A 9,927-nucleotide genomic window follows, 5' to 3' on the forward strand; every position below is an offset into this window, starting at 1 on the left:
AATTTTGCTGCTAGTATAAATAGAGTAGGCTCTAGATCATAAACCGTTGAGATACTAATATTTTTACTTTTATACTCTATTTAGGATAGTATAATGCATCAAAATTGATTGAAATAAATTGAAAGAATACTGCATATTGAAAAATTTGTCTTTTAAAATGGTATATGATGGACATCCCACATGTGTATTAGGTTATCGATATGTTATATATACTTGCTTTACTTTCAAAAACGATATCAAAATTCTCACTGTTGGGATCAGACGATGTAAAATAACATCAGTCTACAAGCCACTCGCTCAATTTTACATTTCGGGGGTCTATTAATTTCAATAACAAGAAGTATAATATTATAATAAATAAGAGAAAAACTAAATTTATGATTGTCTCAAAAACGCAACATGGAAATGAAAGATTAATGATAGAGCAAACCCAAATAGAAAAAGTAGAGACATATAAATATCTGGGAACCTGGGTTAATGACAAAAATGACCAAAGCAGAGAAATTAAACTCCGAATTGAAACTGCAAGGCAAGCATTTGTGAAAATGAAGACAATGCTTACCAACAGAGACCTTCAGTTGCATCTCAGATTGAGGGCTCTAAGATGTTACATATTTTCTATCTTGCTATACGGAATTGAAGCTTGGACATTGAAGAAACAACACATAAGAAAAATAGAAGCGTTCGAAATATGGTGTCACAGAAGAATATTAAAAATTCAGTGGGTTTAAAGGATTACCAATGCTGAGGTACTACGACGTCTAAATAAGGAGTTAGAAATTATGAACAGCATAAAAAGAAGAAAACTAGAATTTTTGGGTCACATAACCAGAGGAGAAAAATATGAGCTGCTGAGAATTATTATGCAAGGAAGGATCCAAGGAAGTAGAAGCATAGGAAGAAGACGCATCTCCTGGCTGAAGAACCTTAGAGACTGGTTTAACTGTAGTTCACTACAACTTTTCAGAGCAGCAGCCAACAAAGTGACCATAGCCGTTATGATATCCAACCTCCGATAGAAGATGGAACTTTAAGAAGAAGATAATATTATAACGGAAAACTATAACTTCCATAGTACCTACTACGTGGGGCTACAAAGGAATGTATCAGAATAAAGAAGACTTGGAAAGGTGGGAAGAACAAAAATACCTTCAGTAAGAATAGCGGAACTAACAAATAAAATTGTCACAATCCCGATCTCTAAAACACAACATGACCCCCTCAATTGTACAATATTAAAATTCTGAAAGAGTTCCTTTTAAAAGATTTAATTTTGAAAGGGCTAATTGAGAAGACTTTACCTAAGAATTAGATAAAGACGTGATTAAAAGAGTGCCAACACCAGAAAACAATAAAGCAACCAGCAGGCTTGGATGATAGAACGGAAAAAATAAAAATTTTTGGAAAAGAAACAATAAATTAGCTCTTAGTAATGAAAAATTCGTCCGTATGAGTTTTAAAAATAACCAAGCTGTGGCGTAACACTTACCGAATCCAAAAATTTCCGACCAGTTTCATTGCTTTACCGCGCTCTCAAAATTCTTTAACTGATAATACTCAATAAAATCTCCACAATCACAGATAAGAAGCTAATACCAGGGCAAGCTGTATTCAGATGTGGTAAATCTTGCTGCAGTCAAATCCTGAATCATGTACAGTGTATCGAAATAACTACAATCTGTTATCAATGCTGGTGGAGATATGACAAAATATTAATTTTATTTGTACATACCTAAATTTAGTATAGGTTTGGTCTTCCAGACCCACGCTTTCTTTCGAGAGTGTCTTGTTCCCTTCACTTTTTATTAATAGAAAAAAAACGTTAAAAAAGTCTTATGTATTTCTAATTCTGGTAATAGAATAGTTTGTAAGAGTTCTTGTTAAATTATATTGTAATTAATAATAAATAAAAAAGGCCATTTTCTGAAAGGTTATTTGGCCAGTGGTCCTTCTAGTAGTATCTAAAGCAATGTCGTTTTAGTGTTAAGCTTGGTGTAGGTAATTAATTTATAAACATTAAATTATATTACTAACCTTTATGCAGAGATTGGTGGGATAATGTAAGTATTTGAAACGATTTTTGGCAAACAAATGAGGCCTTCGCACAGTTTTCTCTATATTCACAATATATTCTTAATTTTTTCTACTTACTGCTTCCGCTGGATCTCTAGTAATCACATTAGCAATTAAATTATAATAAACCATGTATTATTTGAGAAATTTGCAAGCAGATATAAGAAGACAATTAAAATAACAATATTTAGTGAAGTGTAAACTTAAATAAAATATAAATTCAAGGAAGTAGCCCAATGACAATGACTACTGCTATCAATAAGATCTTGAACTTAAAATAAACCAACTGTGGCAATGAGTTATTGTAGGTAGTAGTGGTAATAGTATTTTTCTGCATATAACAAAATATTAGCTTTTATCCAGACCAGATCTGTTTAGGGTTAATTGAAGTGAGCGGGAAGCTCACTCATTTTTTAAAATGTCTTCTGAAAATTGTTTTTAACTAGAATTTTAATATTCTCTAGATGAAATTTTTTGACATCGGTAAAAAATTTAGAACAAAAATATGTTTTGAACATTTTAACCTGATTGTCTCGAAAAATATTATATCTACGACAAAAATCAATAGAATAGAAATAATTATACCATTATGTATTTGTGTAATTAGGAACAAGAAATTTTCCAGTGCGTTTAAATAAACATTTGTGAAAAACAGGCGCAAAAAAATATTTTGGAAATTATTAAAACTTCCAAAATATTTCACACTCCAAAACAATTATCCAAAGAAATATGTGAAACTTTTTTTTGGTTTTGTTATATGTGATATGTGATAGTTATTTTCTTATCTTGTAGAAATTATTTAAATTATCAATACTGTTTAAAAAATTATAAACAATTTAATTTTATGTTTTTAAACATTAATGTTACTAATAAAGAGTTTAGATTTTAATAGAAAAAATAATAAGTTTGTTCTTCGACAACATAGTATTTTCTTAACTTTCTGAATTTTTTTCAAAGTAAAATCCGAATATTGTATTTTCATGGTCATTTAAATGCTAAATTGTAAATAAACAATAAATAAATAATAATTATTTTTCTTTAAATACTTTTGGGGGTATTCTGTATCTTAAAAAGTTGACGTGATAAACAAAATTGTGACGTTTATCACGTAATAAACGTGATTAAGAGGCCAAAAGTTAGTTGAAAACAAGTTACAGATTTTAGGCAATGAAATTGATATTCCCTGTATAATTTTTTTTAAATCTAGACTTAAAAAATTCAAGTTCTAATAATTTTTTATACAGTGAAATTTAAGAAAGAAAAAATAGCCGATACCCTATTAACCAATTTTAATTTTTTAAAATGTATTTGAAAGACTCTTCTATACCAGCAAAACTCAGCGATTTATATATCAAAAACATTTCCATGCATCAGTTTTAAAAATTTTACAATTTCCCGAAAATAACTAAATTGAAAAATTAGTATGTGAAAACCAGATATGGCATTTTCCCTTGTGGCATTTTTTAAGATAACCAAATTTTTTATACCAAATTTTCAAAAACTTTTATTTTTCTATGCAGAGAATATTTAAAAAAAAAATAGCTTCAAATATATTAGCAAGGTATAAATAAGAACATAAATATTAAGATAAATATTCAGTGCTAAAAGTACTTAAAGCTTTTTTTAAACACAATATTAAAAAATAATGTAGGCGACAAGGTTCTCATACATCAGGCGAATTTCGATAGTGTTTAGGGAAGGTGAAGCAAGTAAGCAATAGAAATTAACCCACCTTGATAAGACTTGCACACCCCTAAAATGACATTCGGGTATGCAAGTCATTGGGGTAAGGTGGATTAATTCATGTAAATCAGGGACCACTCCATCCCATTCCAATGCTCTCGATTATCCTCCACCCCCTATAGCACGCTGATGTGCTATAAAGGCTTGTCATGATAGTTTAGAAGATCCCGCTCCGAGCTAGGCTCAATTCGGCGACTCGGTGGCCGAGAGTAAAGGCCCTTCTTGCCCGTTTTTAGATTTTTTTGGGTTTTCTTTTGTAGTCGGCGCCGTTTTGTCAATACCTTTATAATTTGTTTAGCGGCCTAGACCACTTTTGTGTTTTTTATATGTTTTTTTTTGGAGGGGAGTCTGAAATGAAATATCAACTAGTTTATGCGTTATATCTTGAAATGTTCATAGTGGTATCTTCTAAAAGAGCTGCAATATTATCTAGACTTCTTTAAATGTTCACTAACAGTTGTTGTTTAGGTCTTCTGTGCTTCCATCTATGCAACTCATCATACCCTAATATCTCTGGCAGGATTTGGTTTGGGATCCATCACCAACATTTTGTTTGTTAGAGACTTATATATTATAAAATAATTTACAATTGATATGGTTTAAAGCCCACTTTTTTAAATACTTTATGCTATTCCTAAAAGAGAGTAAGCTCTTTTTTGGTCAGATTAGTCTTCTGCCACCTTGCCTTGATTGTAATCTATGACCCCCTTGGTTGATTACAAGACACTTTGGCCATTTCATTGCCGTGTTTAGTAGAGAGCATGTAAATATTTCTTTTGTCTTTCCAGTTTGCAATGGTCACTTTATCCTCGTTTTCCATAGAAACAATCTGTCCGTCTCATATTTTTACATCTAATACTTCTTGGGATAAAAATTTTCGATTTTTTCGAAGAGTTTTGGAAAGGTAAAAGTATATTCAAACCTAAAACATAGTTTAAATAGTTTCACGGCATATTTATGTCTTTTGGAATTACCGTAACATTTAAACCGATGGTTTAATCTCCAAATGGTTGTAGAGTTTCATAGATGCAGACATATTCTTCTGAAACGTATAAATATGTCAAATTTGCACTGTAGAATGTCTACAAGTGGCGTTAGTTTATAGTTTATCACTTGTATCCGCCAATGAATTATCATTAAAAAAATAAAGAATCCTTAACAATATCTCGAATCGATTTCTTGACATGATATTCTTTACAAAATTATTATGAAACAGGTTATCGTTACTCCAATAGTCTGCAATTTTTTCTATTTGCACTAAATCGACCCAGGCAACCAGGAATAATATTTTCCTATTTCAGTATTTTGTCATTGGAGTCCAGTCATATAAGCGAGAGTTTGATATGGCATCTGCAGCTATTAGAGACTGAGTTGGTTTGAGAACAACATTGCAGCTACTTCAGCATTCACTCCTGAAGAAACAGAAAAACGTGCTATTAGCTTCTAATTACCTACTACTGGACACCAATTTGGTTCTATGTTGGGCACTGGATCTCCACTATGTGGATCTAAGTTCGGGTCTGGATCGATATTATGTTGAAGATCACGATTATGTTGTAAATCTAATTTTACATTTTTGTTCTGTACAAATATTAGTACATACTTCAGTTTCTGAATCTGACTAGTCTAATCTACACACGTATTCGCTATCAGAAGGTTCGGATAATTCGTAATTTTACTAAAAGTTTCTCCAAAATTAATAGAAAGACTTTGCAAATCACGTTCTGTTAGGGGTTTAGAATGTTGAGACATCTAAAAGTAAGCAATATATTGTAAAAATATATATTCTGAACATTATGTAATACTTACATTAATTTAGTTTTTACTATATTTAGTTTAAAAGCAATCTATGTGGACACTGCACAACGTTCCCTCTGTTTACGTTAGGTTATGTTTGTTGCGAGAGAAAAATATCACACATAAGCACTAGTACATATCACAGGGTCGCGTTGGTCCAACGGGACCAATACGTTTGTAATATGACGGTCCACAGGTCTCGTTAAAAAAGACGGTTGGCTCATAGAGACATTGACTTAGACAATAAGATGGCAGAAAACGTGTTAATCTAAAAAATTACCTATGATAGCTAGAGAAATTATTTTGATAATGGATTCATCATTTATGTGAAAAAGCACGTTTAAGTGATATATTATTTTACTTTGACTGTATACATTATCTGATAATTGGAATATTATTTACCTGATATAATAGCGGTATATTATTTATATATAATATTTTACAGCTTTGTTTTCATTTTAGACAGCTTTAAAAAGTTATTTTATTTCAAATAAAGGCTATCATTCGTTACAAGCGATGTAATATGTGAAATGATAGATCAAATAATACTGACAAAGCTTCAGATAATCGATAATAAATAAAAAATACTTAAATAAAAATAGTCAAGATATTTTTAATTAAAATTTTTAACCAGATACATCTTCGTAATCAAATTAACCACAGTATTTAAAACAATGCATTGCCATTACTGTGGCAATAAAAGAGATATCCACGAATAAAAGAAAATACTCAGTCAATAAAAAATGAGTTGCGCATCAAATAAAAGTTTGATAAGTAAAAAGGTATAAAATTTCTTTTGTAAATTACCTAACGTAAAGTTCTTCAACAACATACTTCATCTAATGTTGATTCCTACTAAATTGTAAATAAATCAAGTTTTATTACCATTGCATCAAAAATATACAATCGTTAAAAATTGTACATTGGATGGAGATCTTGCCATTTTCTGTTAATAATACTTGATTTAATAAATCCGTAAACTAATTTTTCGAAACCAAATTCAGATTTATGCTTTAATCTGTGCCTTCTAAGAATTGCAAGGCAAAACAGACGTTGATAAAGATGTTATTAGAGACATGGGGAATCTAAAATTGCATTCCACAACATATCTCCTCACTAATCAAAAATCCTTAGCGAATTGGTTTCTAGTACTCATAAAGAGTATAGCGAAATAAAAGGAAAAAGACAGTTAAGATTTGATTTGAATAGCCGTCTCTGATGATCCCTATTAGGGCGAAATACATGTAAGCGGATATACAGACGCACTATACGTGAAATCAAATCTTAACTGTCTATTTCCTTTTATTCCGGTATACTCTTTATGAGATTTTTTTTTTAACTATAACTAATTTTATGAATGCAATTTTAGATTCCCCATGTCTCTAATAACATCTTTATCAACGTCTGTTTTGCCCTGCAATTCTTAGAAGGCACAGACTAAAGCATAAATCTGAATTTTGTTCGAAAAATTAGTGTACGGATTTATTATCAGATGTCGCTATTTGCGTCCATAACAAGCCTTGTTAGAGTTGCTTCCCAAGACAGGAAAGATTTATTTTCACGTTTAGAGCGTATGTAAATAGCCGTCTCTGATGATCTTTATTAGGATGAAATACGTTCAAGCTGATATACAGACGCACTTTACGTGAAATCAAATCTTAACTTTGTTTTTCCTTTTATTCCGGTATACTCTTTATGAGTACTAGAAACCAATTCACTAAGGATTTTTGCTTAGTTAAGGAGATATGCTGTGGAATGAAATTTTAGATTTCCCATATCTCTAATAACATCTTTATCAACGTCTGTTTTGCCTTGCAATTCTTAGAACGCACAGATTAAAGCCTAAATCTGAATTTGGTTTCGAAAAATTAGTTTACGGATTTATTATCAGATGTCGCTATTTGCGTCCATACGAAGCCATGTTAGAGTTGCTTCCCAAGACAGAAAAGACTTATTTTCACGTTCAGAGCATCTGTGAATATCCGTCTCTGATGATCCCTATTAGGGTGAAATACGTATAAGCGGATATACAGACGCACTATACGTGAAATCAAATCTTAACTGTCTTTTTCCTTTTAATACTTGGTATATTTAAAATTTAGTAGGAATAAAATCGGTGAAAACATACCCAGGAGCAGATGTCACATCAGACCATAACCCACCAGTAGAAATTAGAAAACTGAAGAAAGATGATGTAAAAGAAAAATTCCAACAGAATATATATAAAAATCTTAGACGCTCACACCTATGAGACTAACAAAAATGAGAAACACTAAAAACTGTCTCCTCGTTCCATGAAAAGATATTCTAAATAAACCGATAAAAAAATAGATAATTGGATGACCGACGAGATATTGGACACGATAAACCAACGGAAAATCCAAGAAAAAATACAAAATCATTAACAATGAAATCAGAAAAAAGTTAAGAGACTCAAAACAAACTTACGTTGAGGAGAAATGTAAAGAGATAAAAGATCTTCAGATGAAATACGACCTATGCAATCTATATAAAAAGGATAAAGAAATATTTGCAACAAAGAAACCATATTAGAACTGTTTAATAAAAACGAGAACGTCATAATAATGACTGCGGAAAAAGTAAAACAATGGAAAGAATATATTGGACAGCTGTTCGAAAGAGGAAACCTACAAGACATATATCCTGTAATGATATAATTTGCCTACCACATTGGGTATCACTTATAGGGGGTTGAAAGTGGGGACTGAAAAATACATACATAGATTTCCTGGGCAACAAATAAAAGAAAATTCCTAAACCATTTGAATTTGGACGCCGTTTAAAAGAATTTTCTTGCTGGATAGAAAGAAAGGCTTTTCTTTCCAAAAAATACTAAAGGGTGAAGGAAATACTTCAGTCAGTGAAAGACTTCAATCTTTTTAAAGGAAATAATTCTACAACTCCTGGTTAGAGAGAAACATTACATATTTATTATTACTTCACATCAACAGTTATTACAAATAATATTAACAAAATTATATTAAATAGCCGAAGCTACATTCTGGTCGGCAATAGGAGAGAGAATGATTCTCCTGTTGCCGACCAGACTGTAGCTTCGACTATTTTTTAAATAATTTTAAACTGTTTGTCCTTGTTTAGTGTAGTGTTATGTACAATTTTATGTTTAATTTTATGTTTATGACATTCTGCGATTGTTGGATAGCCCAAAATTGACGAAATGCCCCTGAAGATGCCCTAGGAAGCGAAAGTACTTGGGCAAGATTTAATTTAAAACTGTGCTCGATATATGCCTTTATTTTTTCAAAGTTCATTTATTCGAGCATCCAGCTTATGTCAATGAATTTTTTTTTATTAATGAAAAATTGTTTATTTTTACTTATAATAATTTACTTACAATACTTTAATAATTTTAATAAAAAGTACCTGATATCACTTGCTGATGTATTTACTTTAAGAAAGTTTTTTAAATTGGAATTGAATCAAAAACACTGCAAACAACACACAACTGTGTCCCACACAAACTGCAATTGGTCTGGGGTGACCATGAAACACAAATGGACAATTCTTGGGAAGTTGGACACTAATTCAGGATTCGGATTATTCTGGATGACAACAAACTGCAATCTTTAAAACTCGGCCACTCAATTCCTTCTTCAAACCATGTGGATCTATCAAATGGTTGGAAACGTCATCTTACAAATCGCTCACATAGAGCACAGCATAAACAATCGGTGATTAAGTTAACAAAAACTACCAAATAGCATCTTGAGCCCAAATTCACCTCTCAAGTTAACAAAATTGCCGGCTTTGAAGACTACACGCCGAAAGCTATCTATTCCAAATCCAAATCTCTTCTAACTGCTTCTCTTAACTGCTACTACCACTTTACACTATATTTCTATGACAAAAACGAATAACGAATTTGAAGAAAAATCCGGACTATACAATGAAACCGGTAGCTACCGCGATCCATCGTCGACTGACATTATAATCTCCCCGCATCACTTTTCTACCAACCTAAGTGGATATTTATTTAACGCGCAATATTATTCGGAATCAACATCAAAAGAAATACCCATCTGTGTTATTATATACAGACCAGAAATGTTTATATTATCAATCTCAGCGACACAAAAAATTGAGAATATTTTTTGGTGTTTTAATACAAACCAGGGGAAATCGAAATGCTACAATCATTAGAAGAAAACGAAACAAATGAGGAAGTTACAAAGGAAGAAATATTGTATGCATTAAAGAACACACGAATACTGGGCTAGTTCAAGTGCCTATCAAAATCCTTAAGATAATAGAGGTCATAGTAAATCTATTTTA

At 31.4% G+C, this 9,927-nt stretch overlaps 1 protein-coding gene across 2 annotated transcripts in view; it reads right to left on the reverse strand.

Moving 5' to 3' along the window:
* LOC140437258 (trehalase-like) overlaps positions 1–6,132 on the reverse strand; it is a 53,213-nt gene extending 47,081 nt beyond the window's left edge. Inside the window, exon 1 of one of the 2 annotated variants that reach the window (XM_072526676.1) lies at positions 6,016–6,132. The gene's annotated coding sequence lies outside the window, so the exon portion shown is untranslated. Of the gene's footprint in view, positions 1–2,034; positions 2,109–6,015 lie in introns of those variants that run through there. The other variant, XM_072526677.1, reaches the window with a different exon arrangement.
* Positions 6,133–9,927: the final 3,795 nt, after the last annotated feature.

Source organism: Diabrotica undecimpunctata, chromosome 3 (genome assembly GCF_040954645.1).
Source record: "Diabrotica undecimpunctata isolate CICGRU chromosome 3, icDiaUnde3, whole genome shotgun sequence".
Classification (NCBI taxonomy): domain Eukaryota; kingdom Metazoa; phylum Arthropoda; class Insecta; order Coleoptera; family Chrysomelidae; genus Diabrotica; species Diabrotica undecimpunctata.